At 41.6% G+C, this 13,733-nt stretch overlaps 1 protein-coding gene across 1 annotated transcript in view; it reads right to left on the bottom strand.

The window, feature by feature from the left end:
- The window catches only part of LOC126092637 (uncharacterized), a 375,354-nt gene that overhangs the window by 48,609 nt on the left and 313,012 nt on the right, over positions 1-13,733 (bottom strand). The gene's annotated exons all lie outside the window — the stretch shown is intronic.

Below are 13,733 nucleotides of genomic sequence, written 5' to 3'. Positions count from 1 at the left end.
ATTCTAGGGTAAGGAGGTAAGGAAGGAGCAGCTGCTACGAAGTGCTGCGTCGAAATTGCGTGTGAAGCACCTGCTTGTGAACTTCCCAACTTGTTTTTTCTTGCAAATAACTGCCCTCATATGAGAAATGGTAGTATTCCGTTGGAAAACAGCACATCATTATGTTATATATCCACACACCTATTAAAGTATATAAATGTGGTGGGTATCCACCGTTCGCTTTTATGGTGGCTTGAGATCCGCTGGCGACACTTCCAGTGAGGTTTCTGAACATCTGTGCAGGAACTCCATACCAACTTCCTCAAAACCCGAAATCAGAAAAAGTTTTTCTTGTGGTCTTCAGTCCAGAGACTGGTTTGATGCATCTCTGAATGCTACTCTATCCTGTGCAAGCTGCTTCATCTCCCAGTACTTACTGCAACCTACATCCTTCTGAATCTGTTTAGTATATTCATCTCTTGGTCTCCCTCTACGATTTTTACCCTCCACGCTGCCCTTCAGTACTAAATTGGTGATCCCTTGATGCCTCGGAATATGTCCTACCAAGCGATCCCTTCTTCTAGTCAAGTTGTGCCACAAATTACTCTTCTCCCCAATTCTATTATGTTATTCAATCTGTATACTGAGCAAGCAGTAAAGGAAACAAGAGGAAAGTTCGGAGTAGGTATATAAATCCATGGAGAAGAAATAAATACTTTGAGACAGCAAAGGACTTGGAAGAGCAGTTGAACGGAATGGACAGTGTCTTGAAAGGAGGATATAAGATGAACATCAACAAAAGCAAAACGAGGATAATGAAATGTAGTCGAATTAAATAAGGTGATGCTGAGGGATTAGGGAATGAGACACTTAAAGTGGTAGATGAGTTTTGCTATTTGGGGAGCAAAATAACTGATGATGGTCGAAGTAGAGACGATATAAAATGTAGAGTGTCAATGGCAAAGAAAGTGTTTCTGAAGAAGAGAAATTTGTTAACATCGAGTATAGATTTAAGTGTCAGGAAGTCTTTTCTAAAAGTATTTGTATGGAGTGTAGCGATGTATGGAAGTGAAACGTGGACGATAAATAGTTTAGACAAGAAGATAATAGAAGCTTTCGAAATGTGGTGCTACAGAAGAATGCTGAAGATTAGACGGGTTGATCACATAACTAATGAGGAGGTATTGAATAAACTTGGAGAGAAGAGGAGATTGTGGCACGACTAGGAGAAGGGATCGATTGGTGGGCAATATTCTGAGGCATCAAGGGGTCACCAATTTAGTATTGGAGGGCAGCGTGGAGGGAGACCAAGAGATGAACACACTAAACAGATTCAGAATGATGTAGGTTGCAGCAGGTACTGGGAGATGAAGAAGCTTGCTCATGATAGAGTAGCATGGAGATTTGCATCAAACCAGTCTCAAGACTGAAGACAACAACAACAAGAACACTGTTGACAACTTCCATATCAGCTCGACGCTACCACGTTCTTCTGACTGATTTGATGCGGCCCGCCACGAATTTCTCTCCTGTACCGAACTCTTCATCTCAGAGTACCACTTGGAACCTACGCCCTCAACTATCTGCTCAATGTATTCCAATCAAAATGTTTTTACCCCCTACAGCTCCCCCTCGTGCCGTGGAAGTCATTCCCTGATGTCTGAACAGGTGTCCTATCATCCTTTCCTTCTCCTTGTGAGTGTGTTCCACACGTTCATTTCCTCTCCGATTCTGTGCAGGATCTCCTCACTCCTTACCTTTTCAGTCCACCTAATTTTCAATACTCTTACGTAGCACCACATCTCAAATGCTTCGATTGTCTTCTATTCCGGTTTTCCCTCACTCCATTTTCACTACCATACAATTCTGTGCTCCAAATGTACATTCTCAGAAATGTCTATTCTTTGTGTTCATTCTGGTAGCGGCACTCCGTTTCTTGCTGTGTTACTTATAGTGAGTATTAGTACGTTTGGAAAAGTGCAAGTAAATCTTCTACTTGCTGTGTTACTTGTTCGCTAATCGTTTCTGCTCCTGTTCAGATTTTCTACGACGACAGTTGCCAAACCAGTCTGTACCTTACGAGGGCTTACTGAAGAGTATTGCCTCCGCATTTTTTATGTATAAACTCACTATGCTCTTTCAATAAAAGAAACGTTATTAACTTTCTACATCTTTATTCCTCATGTCGACATATCTATTTCTCAACTAAGTCACCCTGGCGTGAACACATTTCTCTCAATAATAGACCAGTTTGAGACTGTCAGTGTTGAACGCTTGCTATTGTTGACAGAACCACAACCTCACCTCTGCTTGCACCGCTTCACGACCATCAAAGTGAAGTACACGAAGGTAATTTTTATTTTTTAAGTTTTGGAAACAGATGGAAATCGAAGAAAGACGAAAGTAATGAGAAGCAATAGAAATGCGAACAACGAAAAACTTAACGTCAGGACTGATGGTCACGAAATGGATGAACTTACGAAATTCTACTACCTAGGCATCAAAATAACCAATGACGGTCGGAGCAGGGAGGATATCAGAAACAGACTAGCACTGGAAGAAAGGGCATTCCTCGCCAACAGAAGTCTGCTAGTATCAAACATATAGGTCGTAATTTGAGGAAGACATTTCTGAGAATGTACATTTGGAGCACAGAATTGTATGGTAGTGAAAATGGAGTGAGGGAAAACCGGAACAGAAGTCAATCGAAGCATTTGAGATGTGGTGCTACCTAAGAATATTGAAAATTAGGTGGACTGAAAAGGTAAGGAATGAGGAGATCCTGCACAGGATCGGAGAGGAAATGAACGTGTGGAACACACTCACAAGGAGAAGGAAAGGATGATAGGACACCTGTTCAGACATCAGGGAATGACTTCCACGGCACGAGGGGGAGCTGTAGGGGGTAAAAACATTTTGATTGGAATACATTGAGCAGATAGTTGAGGGCGTAGGTTCCAAGTGGTACTCTGAGATGAAGAGTTCGGTACAGGAGAGAAATTCGTGGCGGGCCGCATCAAATCAGTCAGAAGACTGATGAGTAAGAACGTGGTAGCTTCGTGCTGATACGGAAGTTGTCAACAGTGTTCTTGTTGTTGTGGTCTTCAGTCTTGAGACTGGTTTGATGAAAATCTCCATGCTACTCTATCATGAGCAAGCTTCTTCATCTCCCAGTACCTGCTGCAACCTACATCATTCTGAATCTGTTTAGTGTGTTCATCTCTTGGTCTCCCTCCACGCTGCCCTCCAATACTAAATTGGTGACCCATTGATGCCTCAGAATATTGCCCACCAACCGATCCCTTCTCCTAGTCGTGCCACAATCTCCTCTTCTCTCCAAGTCTATTCAATACCTCCTCATTAGTTATGTGATCAACCTGTCTAATCTTCAGCATTCTTCTGTAGCACCACATTTCGAAAGCTTCTATTATCTTCTTGTCTAAACTATTTATCGTCCACGTTTCACTTCCATACATCGCTACACTCCATACAAATACTTTCAGAAAAGACTTCCTGACACTGAAATCTATACTCGATGTTAGCAAATTTCTCTTCTTCAGAAACACTTTCTTTGCCATTGACACTCTACATTTTATATCATCTCTACTTCGACCATCATCAGTTATTTTGCTCCCCAAATAGCAAAACTCATCTACCACTTTAAGTGTCTCATTCCCTAATCCCTCAGCATCACCTTATTTAATTCCACTGCATTTCATTATCCTCGTTTTGCTTTTGTTGATGTTCATCTTATATCCTCCTTTCAAGACACTGTCCATTCCGTTCAACTGCTCTTCCAAGTCCTTTGCTGTCTCTGATAGAATTACAATGTCTTCGGCGAACATAAAAGTTTTTATTTCTTCTCCATGGATTTTAATACCTACTCCGAATTTTTCTTTTGTTTCCTTTACTGCTTGCTCAATATAAAGATTGAATAACATCGGGGATAGGCTACAACCATGTCTCACTCCCTTCCCAACCACTGCTTCCCTTTCATGTCCCTCGACTCTTATAACTGGCATTTGGTTTCTGTACAAATTGTAAATAGCCTTTCGCACCCTGTATTTTACCGCTGTCACCTTCAGAATTTGAAAGAGAGTATTCCAGTCAACATTGTCAAAAGCTTTCTCTAAGTCTACAAATGCCAGAAACGTAGGTTTGCCTTTCCTTAATCTTCTTTCTAAGATAAGTCGTACGGTCAGTATTGCCTCACGTGTTCCAACATTTCTACGGAATCCAAACTGATCTTCCTCGAGGTCGGCCTCTACCAGTTCTTCCATTCGTCTGTAAAGAATCCGTGTTAGTATTTTGCAGCCGTGGCTTGTTAAACTTTAATTTTGGCGAGTTGATACTGTGAAAGATTGCGCAAGCACATTTCCATTCAAACCGTTACCGTTGCGACTGTTTACTAATAAAAACTCGTAACGCCAGAAATGCATATCCTCCTATTTCCATCTATTGTACTATAAATTTGTGTTCCTTAATTTTGTTACCTGAATATATGACATTTCTGTGTCTTTACATATTGTAATTGTTTTACTATTTGTATATATATATTAATGCATTTATGTCGATGTATAATTGGTTTGTTTCGTAAATATTATTTGTATATTTACGCTGGGTCTTGCCTAGGGAAAACTGCTATCAAACGATTACATCGATAGGTCGTGTGAAGAATCAAAGTGTGTAGGATCTTTGGTAGTGTTAACTCTGCCGCGTGGAGCGCGGGCAGAGGGAGTCTGGCTGGATTAGCGAGTGGAGCAGGTGTGCTGTGTGAAGCTCCCGCGAGTTGCCGCGCTTTCGGGGTTTGGCAGCATGTAATTGCGCTCGACTTGCGATGATAGTTTCTGACATGGTGTCGCGGACGGGAAGCATTAGCTGGCGCACATCAAGAGCCCGTTTCGTCTGGTGACCGTGTCGAGAAGAAGGCGCGCCGACATCCAGCTTCTGCAACAGCGACGGCCGACAATGAGTGACTGTCGCCACCTCCTCGATCGACGGCTTCAAACCTTCAATCAACCAAAAAGGAAGACTGGAAGCACGTAAAGTTTTAGAACTGTATGGCAGACCTCAGTTTTTCAAACTTTTAAAACTGTTCAAATCACAAAATTACAGCAACGTAGCATGAATCTTTGTTGCTCATTGTCCCAATTGCATTACCAAGCAGGGTTCCTTCCTTTTCCGGAATGAACCCGAGTGTCGTTGAAATGCAAACGCCAGCATCATTCCACTTCACTACTTTAATTTCAAAGTTCAGTTAAAGTATTCATAGCTGGCTACAATATTCAGATTACACAAGCACAAATTAAGAGTGCGAGTTTTGTTACCGTATTTTAGCTTACCTGTGACTGCAGCTCAGCTTGGTACGTAATAAATTTTTCTATTGTTAATTGTTCAGAATAATTTAATTCAAGTTCAAAGTTAAATCTCTTATTTCTAAACTGCGTAGATTCAAGTAGCTTTTGAAATGATTGTTGAGGTAGTCCAAGACTAACCGTATTTTACTGAATTTCGATGTGCTTCAGAAAGAAAGCTCGCTATTAACTTCAGTCACTAAATTAACTTTCGATTTTCCGGTTTTATTAATTCTTTTGCTAAATTAAGTCAGAGTGTAGCGAAATTTATTACTTCTGACAAACTTTCAGTTTTCACACTACACTTGTCAACCTTCAGTTGCCACGCTTCTAGTGCTAATTATATGTGTAATAATCTTCCTTTTTCAGTTACTATAGTAATTGTCCTTAGGACTGGCGACCGTAATTTCCCCCAAATCTCAAATATCTGATTACTGCTAGTTGATTGTTAACGTAACGGCCGCACATTTACTTTCTTTATTAACTTTACCCCTATTTCAAAATTAATTTCCACCAGTTTCATTAGCATTTTTCCTTTCATTTAGATGTAACCCTTTCCTCCCTCTTTACCGACAGATTAACCTCGGTGACGATTGCTTTTCCCAAATTTCCATTAGGTACACGCGGTTTAATTTCTCACAGTCATTAAGGTCGATAAGTGAGGGGGAGGTTACAAACTGGCACGCAAGGTGCTCTTCGGAGTGTGTTGAAATACACGAAATGCCTGTGTGACGTACGATAAGAACGGGGAGAAAAACAGAGGAGAGACTCTGGAATTTGGCGGCTCTATAATTAAAATAAAAGTGAGCCTCGTTGAGCGTAGCGCGTCCCTTGAGCGGCGAGTTGCTGCGGCCCGTGAGCGCAGAAGGCGCGTCGGCTTCTTACGGCGCAGAATAGCGGACTTGACGGCGGTCGTTACTGTCGGCGGCGAGCAACGGTGGGAAGGGCCGCAACGGATCGTCATTAATAACTCTGGATGGCGCTGGTTAATGAGCGCCGACGGATGCGCCGCAACGGCAGGGACCAGCAAAAACTTGCGCGGTGACGCGGAGGGCCTCTGGCACCCAAAGATCAAGGACAGCCGATGCGGGGGCGGACGGGCTGTAAGCCGCGTCGGGCACGCTGGTGCAGCCGCCGATGCGTGGACACACCGTCCGGTATTGTCTACGGGGGCGGAAGTGTGGGGCGGGGGGGGGGGCGAGCGGAGGGGGGCAGGGAGACCAGGTGTTTGGTTCGGTCCATAACTGGCTTACGAGGGCGCCACACCGCGGTTCTACATCTACGTGATTACTCTGCTGTTCATAAAGTGCCTGGCGGAGGGTTCAATGAACCACCTTCAAGCTGTCTCTCTACTGGTGCGAAATGTGGCAATTGACCTTGTATAAGGCAGAAGTAAAGCTGTGAGTACCGGGCGTGAGTCGTGCTTCGGTAGCTCAGATGGTAGAGCACTTGCCCGCGAAAGGCAAAGGTCCCGAGTTCGAATCTCGGTCGGGCACACAGTTTTAATCTGCCAGAAAGTTTCATATCAGCGCACACTCCGCTGCAGAGTGAAAATCTCATTCTGTCTCTCTACCGTTCCATTCTCGAACGGCAAGCGGGAAAAATGAGCACTTAAATTTTTCTGTGCGAGCCCTGATTTCGCTCATTTTATCGTTATGATCATTTCTCCCTATGTAGGTGGGTACCAACAGAATTCGCAATCGGAGGAGAAAACTGGTGATTGAAATTTCATGAGAAGATCCCCTCGCAACGAAAAACGCCTTTGTTTTGATGGTTGCCACTCTAGTTGACGTATCATGTCTGTGACACAATCTGCCCTATTTCGCGATAATACAAAACGAGATGCCCTTCTTTGTACTTTTTCGATGTCATCCCCACCTGATGCAGATCCCACACCGCACAGCAGTACTCCAGAACAGGGCGGACAAGCGTGGTGTACAGTCTCTTTAGTAGACCTGTAGCACCTTCGAAGTGTTCTGCCAATGAATCGCAGTCTTTGGTTTGCTCTACCCACAATGTTATCTATGTGATCGTTCCAATTTAGGTTATTTGTAATTGTAATCCCTAAGTATTTAGTTGAATTTACAGCCTTCAGATTTGTGGGACTTACCGCGTAATCGAAATTTAGCTGATTTCGTTTAGTACTCATGTGAATAACTTCACACTTTTCCTTATACAGGGTAAATTGCCACATTTCGCATCATACAGATATCTTATCTAAATCATTTTGCAAGTCGTTTTGATCATCTGATGACTTTACAAGACGGTAAATGACAGCATCACATGCAAACAATCAAAGACGGCTACTCAGATTGTCTCCTATGTCGTTAATATAGATCAGGAACAATAGACGGCCTATAACACTTCCTTGGGGAACGCCGGATATTATTTCTGTTTTACTCGATGACTTTCCGTCAATTACTACGAACTGTGACCTTACTGACAGGAAATCACGAATCCAGTCGCACAACTGTGCGATACTCTGAAGGCACGCAGTTTGGTTAGAAGACCCGTGTGAGGAACGGTGTCGAAAGCCTTCTGGAAATCTAAAAGTATGGAATCAATTTGACATCCCCTGTCGATAGCACTTATTAGAGCTAGTTGTGTTTCACAAGAACGATATTTTCTGAAACCGTGCTGACTATATGTCAATAAATGGTTTTCTTCGAGGTTCTTCATAATGTTCGAATACAGTATATGTTCCAAAACCCTACTGCAAATCGACTTTAGTGATATAAGACTGTAATTCAGCGGATTACTCCTGCTTCCCATTTTGGGTATTGGTGTGACTTGAGAAATTTTCCAGTCGTTAGGTACGAGTCTTTCTGTGAGCGAGTGGTTGTATATAATTGCTAAATATGGAGCTATTTTATCAGCATACTCTGAGAGGAACCTGACTGGTACACAATCTGGACCGGAGGCCTTGCCTTTAAGTGATTTACGCCGCTTTATTACTCCGAGGATATCTACTTCTATGTTTCTCATCTTGGCAGTTGTTCTTGATTGGAATTCAGGAATATTTACTTCGTATTCTTTGATGAAGGAGTTTCGGAAAACCGTGTTTAATAACTCTGCTTTAGTGGCACTGTCATCAGTGACTTCACCGTTGTTATCGCGCAGTGAAGGTACTGGTTGCGTCTTGCCACAGGTGTGCCTTATGTATGACCAGAATCTCTTTGGGTTTTCTGCCAAATTTCGAGACACAATTTCGTTGTGGAAATTATTAAAAGCATCTCGCATTGCAGTACGCGCCATATTTCGAACTTTTGTAAAACTTTGCCAATCTTGGCATACTACATTCCTTGCATACTGAGAGTACATAAATGTCTAACAAAACCTTGCACTCTTTGTATCTGACGATCAGATCTGATGATGCTGTAAAGCGAAACGCGTCATAAGGAGAGGAAAATAAAGAAACTTTGCGCCGCAGACAATAAATATATCTGAGGCAAACATGGTCGTAGTAGACGCCCTAAAGGAATTCCTAGGCGCTTCATTCTGGAATCGCGCGACCGCTATGGTCGCAGGTTCGAATCCTACCTCCGCCACGGATGTGTGTGATGTCCTTAGGTTAGGTTAGGTTTAACTAGTTCTAAGTTGTAGGGGACTGATGACCTCAGCTGGTAAGTCCCATAGGACTCAGAGCCATTTGAACCATTTTTGAAGGAATTCCTGTCCAAAAGAAAGTAAATAATTTTGAAATAGCAAATGTTCATTTCAAAATAATAGAAAATGTTTGTGTTTTTCTTTTTCTTTAATGTCCAACGTGGGCCATGGCATCGACGAACGGATCTTCTTGCGTGGTTAGTAGAATTCGAGATGGGCGACAAATTATTGCCGATTCGGAATGCATTTGTCACAAGCAGAAGAGTTTAGCTGCGACAACAAGCCGCTGGTTATTGTTGTATCAGTTCTTTAGCGACTGCACATTACTGACAACTAGGCTGCATACTGCCACTCAGCAATAAAATTATTGGAATAGTTAAAATTTGCGCTGTTGTTGTGTGATTATATTTTATGGACACATTTTACCTAAAATACTTGAAAACTGTCTACTGAAGAAATAATTGTTCGTGCTTTTGACAGTACTGACTATAAAAATCTATTAAAAATACGCTGCTGAAGTCGTTGCCGTCGTTTTTGTTTCCCCTTCAGCCAACCTCAGCCCCGGTTGGGGAATTTATGATGCTTCTTCACTTCTCTCTGTCTTTCTACGACTCTTCTAAAAATATTTTGTTGTCTTTTTATACTTATCCTCCATCATTCGTTTTGATATTCGTACATTCTCTTTACGTGTTAAGAACATTTGACCCTCTTCTTCCTTTTCTAAATCAGCTTTACTGCTCCTATTTCTTTCCCAACACGTTTATTTCCCACTCTTTTTCCCCTCCATTTCCATAACATACATCTGACGAATTTCATTTCACAGGGTTGGATTCTACTCTCACCTCCTCGTCATTATCCAGGTCTCCGACTGTCAGCATGGGTCACAGGGTGTCGAAATTGTGAATAATTCTAAATATTTAGAAAGTGTGGTAATGGTTGGTTGGTTTGAGGAAGGAGACCAGACAGCGTGGTCATCGGTCTCATCGGATTAGGGAAGGATTGGGAAGGAAGTCGGCCGTGCCCTTTCAGAGGAACCATCCCGGCATTTGCCTGGAGCGATTTAGGGAAATCACGGAAAACCTAAATCAGGATGGCCGGACGTGGGATTGAACCGTCGTCCTCCCGAATGCGAGTCCAGTGTCTAACCACTGCGCCACAAAGTGTGGTAATGGAGAAAGCAAGAATGGAGGCAGGTATTAGGAAAATGGTACAGAAGAGTGTCGATTTTACCACTGTGTGATGAGGTCTGTCTGAGAAAGGGAGGTGCCAATGAAGTGTAAGAAAGTGGTCTACAAAACGTACTTTATACTCATGCTTACGACGGTGAAGTGTTACTGCAAATGTGAGTCTGTTTTTACCAATTTAGGACAACTTGAGTTTACAACAGCAGATTTTAATGTGATATGACATAAAAAATCTACAAGTTATCTGTTACTGAAGTACGACGTTAATGACCTCCAAGCCATCAGTCATTCAAAAATTCTAAAAGTGAAAAGATTAATGTAAATCATTTGAGTAACCAGTCTAAGACACTGAGGTTATTTCAAGTCGCTGCAGTGCAGTCACTGAACGTCTGCGGTGTCATAGCAAGTCATAAAACAACAGCATAAATCCAAAGCGACTTCGATGCAAAATTTGTAGATGGTATGCTAACCTCTTTGGTATACGAGTAAGTGAAAGTCGAAAACGTGGTGTATGACAGTACAAAGGTTTAGTGGCGTACGGGAATCTGCTGCTTCTTAGTGAGGGCGATAAGGAGCCGTAATGCCGAAAGGCAAATACCTAAGTGACAACGTCAGGAATATTATATGCATGCCATTCTAGGTTTTTACTGTCAAGAACAGAAAGCACACAGTAAGCATGCCTCATTTCTCAGTTCATTACGCCATTCACAAGTTCAACTTCTGAGCATCGATAACGCATGAAAAAGTAACGTCGCATACGATTTGAAGTGAGACAGAAGGCGTTTTATTCAACACACAGAAGAAAGAACGAAGCCGTTTCTTATCTGTAATGTTTGTGACAAAACTTGACGTCCACTAGAGTCACTGAATAAGAAAATTCGTAGTGCTTCATCCAACTGGTCGGAAACGGATCTATTTAAGGATTCACAGATTATTGTTTACGAAGAAATTGTTTAACACATGGTTCAAATGGCTCTGAGCGCTATGGGACTTAACATCTGAGGTCATAAGTCCCCTAGAACTTAGAACTACTTAAACCTAACTAACCTAAGGATATCACACACATCCATGCCCGAGGCAGGACTCTAACCTGCGACCGTAGTAGTCGTGCGGATTCCGGTCTGAAGCGCCTAGAACCGCTCGGTCACTGCGGCCGGCAATAATTTAACAATGTCAAGGCATTCTGAGGCAGTATTATGCAAAAACAGCAAAACACTTTCTCGAATAATGGAATATTTGGTTTATTGAGAATGACCGGCGTGAAAAGGGAAGTGACGAAATCATTTCCCACAGGGTAACAAGGAAATAAATTCAGAGGTAAACCTCCTTAAAACAATTTAAACTGGAAAATTATCGCAGTTCGGACAAAAACCCACTAAGCTTAACAAGCATTTTATGGACATGGTTCATGGAAAGTAAGGAAAGCGAAAAGCAATAAAGAACATCATTGGAGAACATGTGGAGAAACGAAGGAATGTAGGGAAAGTTCAGACACAAGACAAGAAGTGAATCGTTGCAGTAGTAAGGCACTGCCTCTGGAAAATATGCTATCCATTACGGTGATAATGATAGAGGTTGATGGTTACGATGAGATTATATTAAGTAAATTATGTAACTCGTGCAATATGCGTTTCGTATCGTTATATTAGGAAAGTGCAACATATGGTACCGGTATGCATATTATTTTAGCCTACGGAGCTTCACTAATTAACAAGAATAAGTGTAAAACAGCCTTACTAATTGTCCTCTAAGGAAAATGGTTTCCAAGCAAAGAGTTGTCATTCAGTTTCTTTTGGCGAAAAATCGTAGCATCGCAGATATTCACAAAAATGTTTACGCAGACCTGGCAGTGGACAAAAGCACGGAGAGTCGTTGGGCGAGGCGTCTATTATCATAGCAACAAGGTCGCGCAGACCTGCCGCATCCATCCTACAGCCCGGATACGGCACCTCCGAACTTCCACGTGTTTGGCCCAATGATGGGTGCGCCCCGCTGGAAACAGTGCATGGACGATATGGAGGTTATTGATACAGCAAGACATTGGCTCCGACCTCGACCAGTAGAGTGATACCGTGCCGGCATACAAACCCTCCCAGTATCGTGACGTAACACCGTCGCATAGAACAGAGATTATGTTGAAAAAATAGGGTTTTTTAAACGAAAGAGTGGGGGATAATGTGACGTATCCCATTACATACAGATCGCAAGTCACATAAACGCTTTTATTATTACTATTTTTACACCTCAGGGGATCTTTGGACCTGCAACTGTTGGAGCTACGTTGGATCACTAGTTAAGGGGCTCCGGAAAGGCTCAAAATCATGAAAAGTTCAATTTTTACTTTTTTGCGTTTTCTGAATCTGCAGACTATTACCTTTTAATAGATATATAATTTATTCAATTCCGAAGACTACAACTATTTAAATTTTTTTTAAATGTGTCCTACATGCGCGTGACCCACTGTGGCGCTGTTAAACTGCTGTCAAATGGTGTTATTATTAACGTCCGTGTTCATCAGGTACATTTTAATGATGTGAGATAAAGTATGTGTTGTGGCTAACCTGTGATGGTTCAATATATATCGCTGGTGTGATTGTTGATTGTTTCATGTTTATTTACTCTGTCGTTATCTCGAAAATATTCGTAATTAATTCTGTTTCTTGAGTCTCTGTTTTGTTGAAGTATAATAATGAGTAAAAGTAAAGTTACTGTTGCGACTTTCAATGATGGCAACATGGTAAGGTGCAAGGTATTTAGAAATATGGGAATGAAGATAGGTTCTAACATGGTACGAGCGATGCTTGCTTTAGACAAGGAACGCCTTCGGGCTGCAGACAGGGCTGTAAAGAGTCTAGAAATACAAGCAAGAGTAAACAGGAGGAGGAACAAGAGGAAGCTGGAGGAGGAGTTTGCAGAGGATGAAGATAATCCATCCTATGGACCTGGAATGCACTAAAAAGTTAATCCAATCTTTGTCGCTCGATTCCCAAAACTTTTATTTTCTCATACTAATTACATGTTTTCTAAGGATCTTCCAAACATATTTGTTTAAAACTTTCAGTAAATGTTACACAGTACCTTCTGCATAATTTAACACAGCCTTTTTCCAAAAAACTGTATATTTTTGAATATATAAATAAAAAATTGGAAAAAATGTTGTGAATTTTAATTACAATTGAAAAAAAATCATCTTTAATAACTGAACTAAAATTTTGTAAAATCCCTGTGTTAAGTTGTAGCCCATATTCCAATAAATAATCTGTAAAAAGTTCAACTTCCTACCTCAAATACTTTGTGAGGAAAGATGTAATTTATAAGCGTTATTTTAACATTGCAAGTATAGGGCGTTCCGGAGCCCCTTAACCAAATGCCTAGCCGAGCATTTTGTAGCTGTGTTTTATTTATATTGTGAACGTGTTCAGTTTAATATTTTTGTTGTGATAAATAGTTCAGTAGTTTTATAGTGTTGTTTTATGTATTCTGCATAACAGATAATGGTATAACAAAGTGATACTACACACACAGCGTCAAGCTGATTGCTGGAAAATCCGGTTCCTTGCATCGCGTAGTCCATCCGCAGTGCGACCTACGACATCGACGACGTAAAGTA

The sequence above is a fragment of the Schistocerca cancellata genome, chromosome 7 (genome assembly GCF_023864275.1).
Source record: "Schistocerca cancellata isolate TAMUIC-IGC-003103 chromosome 7, iqSchCanc2.1, whole genome shotgun sequence".
NCBI lineage: Eukaryota > Metazoa > Arthropoda > Insecta > Orthoptera > Acrididae > Schistocerca > Schistocerca cancellata.
Note: the sequence above shows the minus strand (reverse complement) of the source record. Positions and strands in the feature narration are given on the sequence as shown.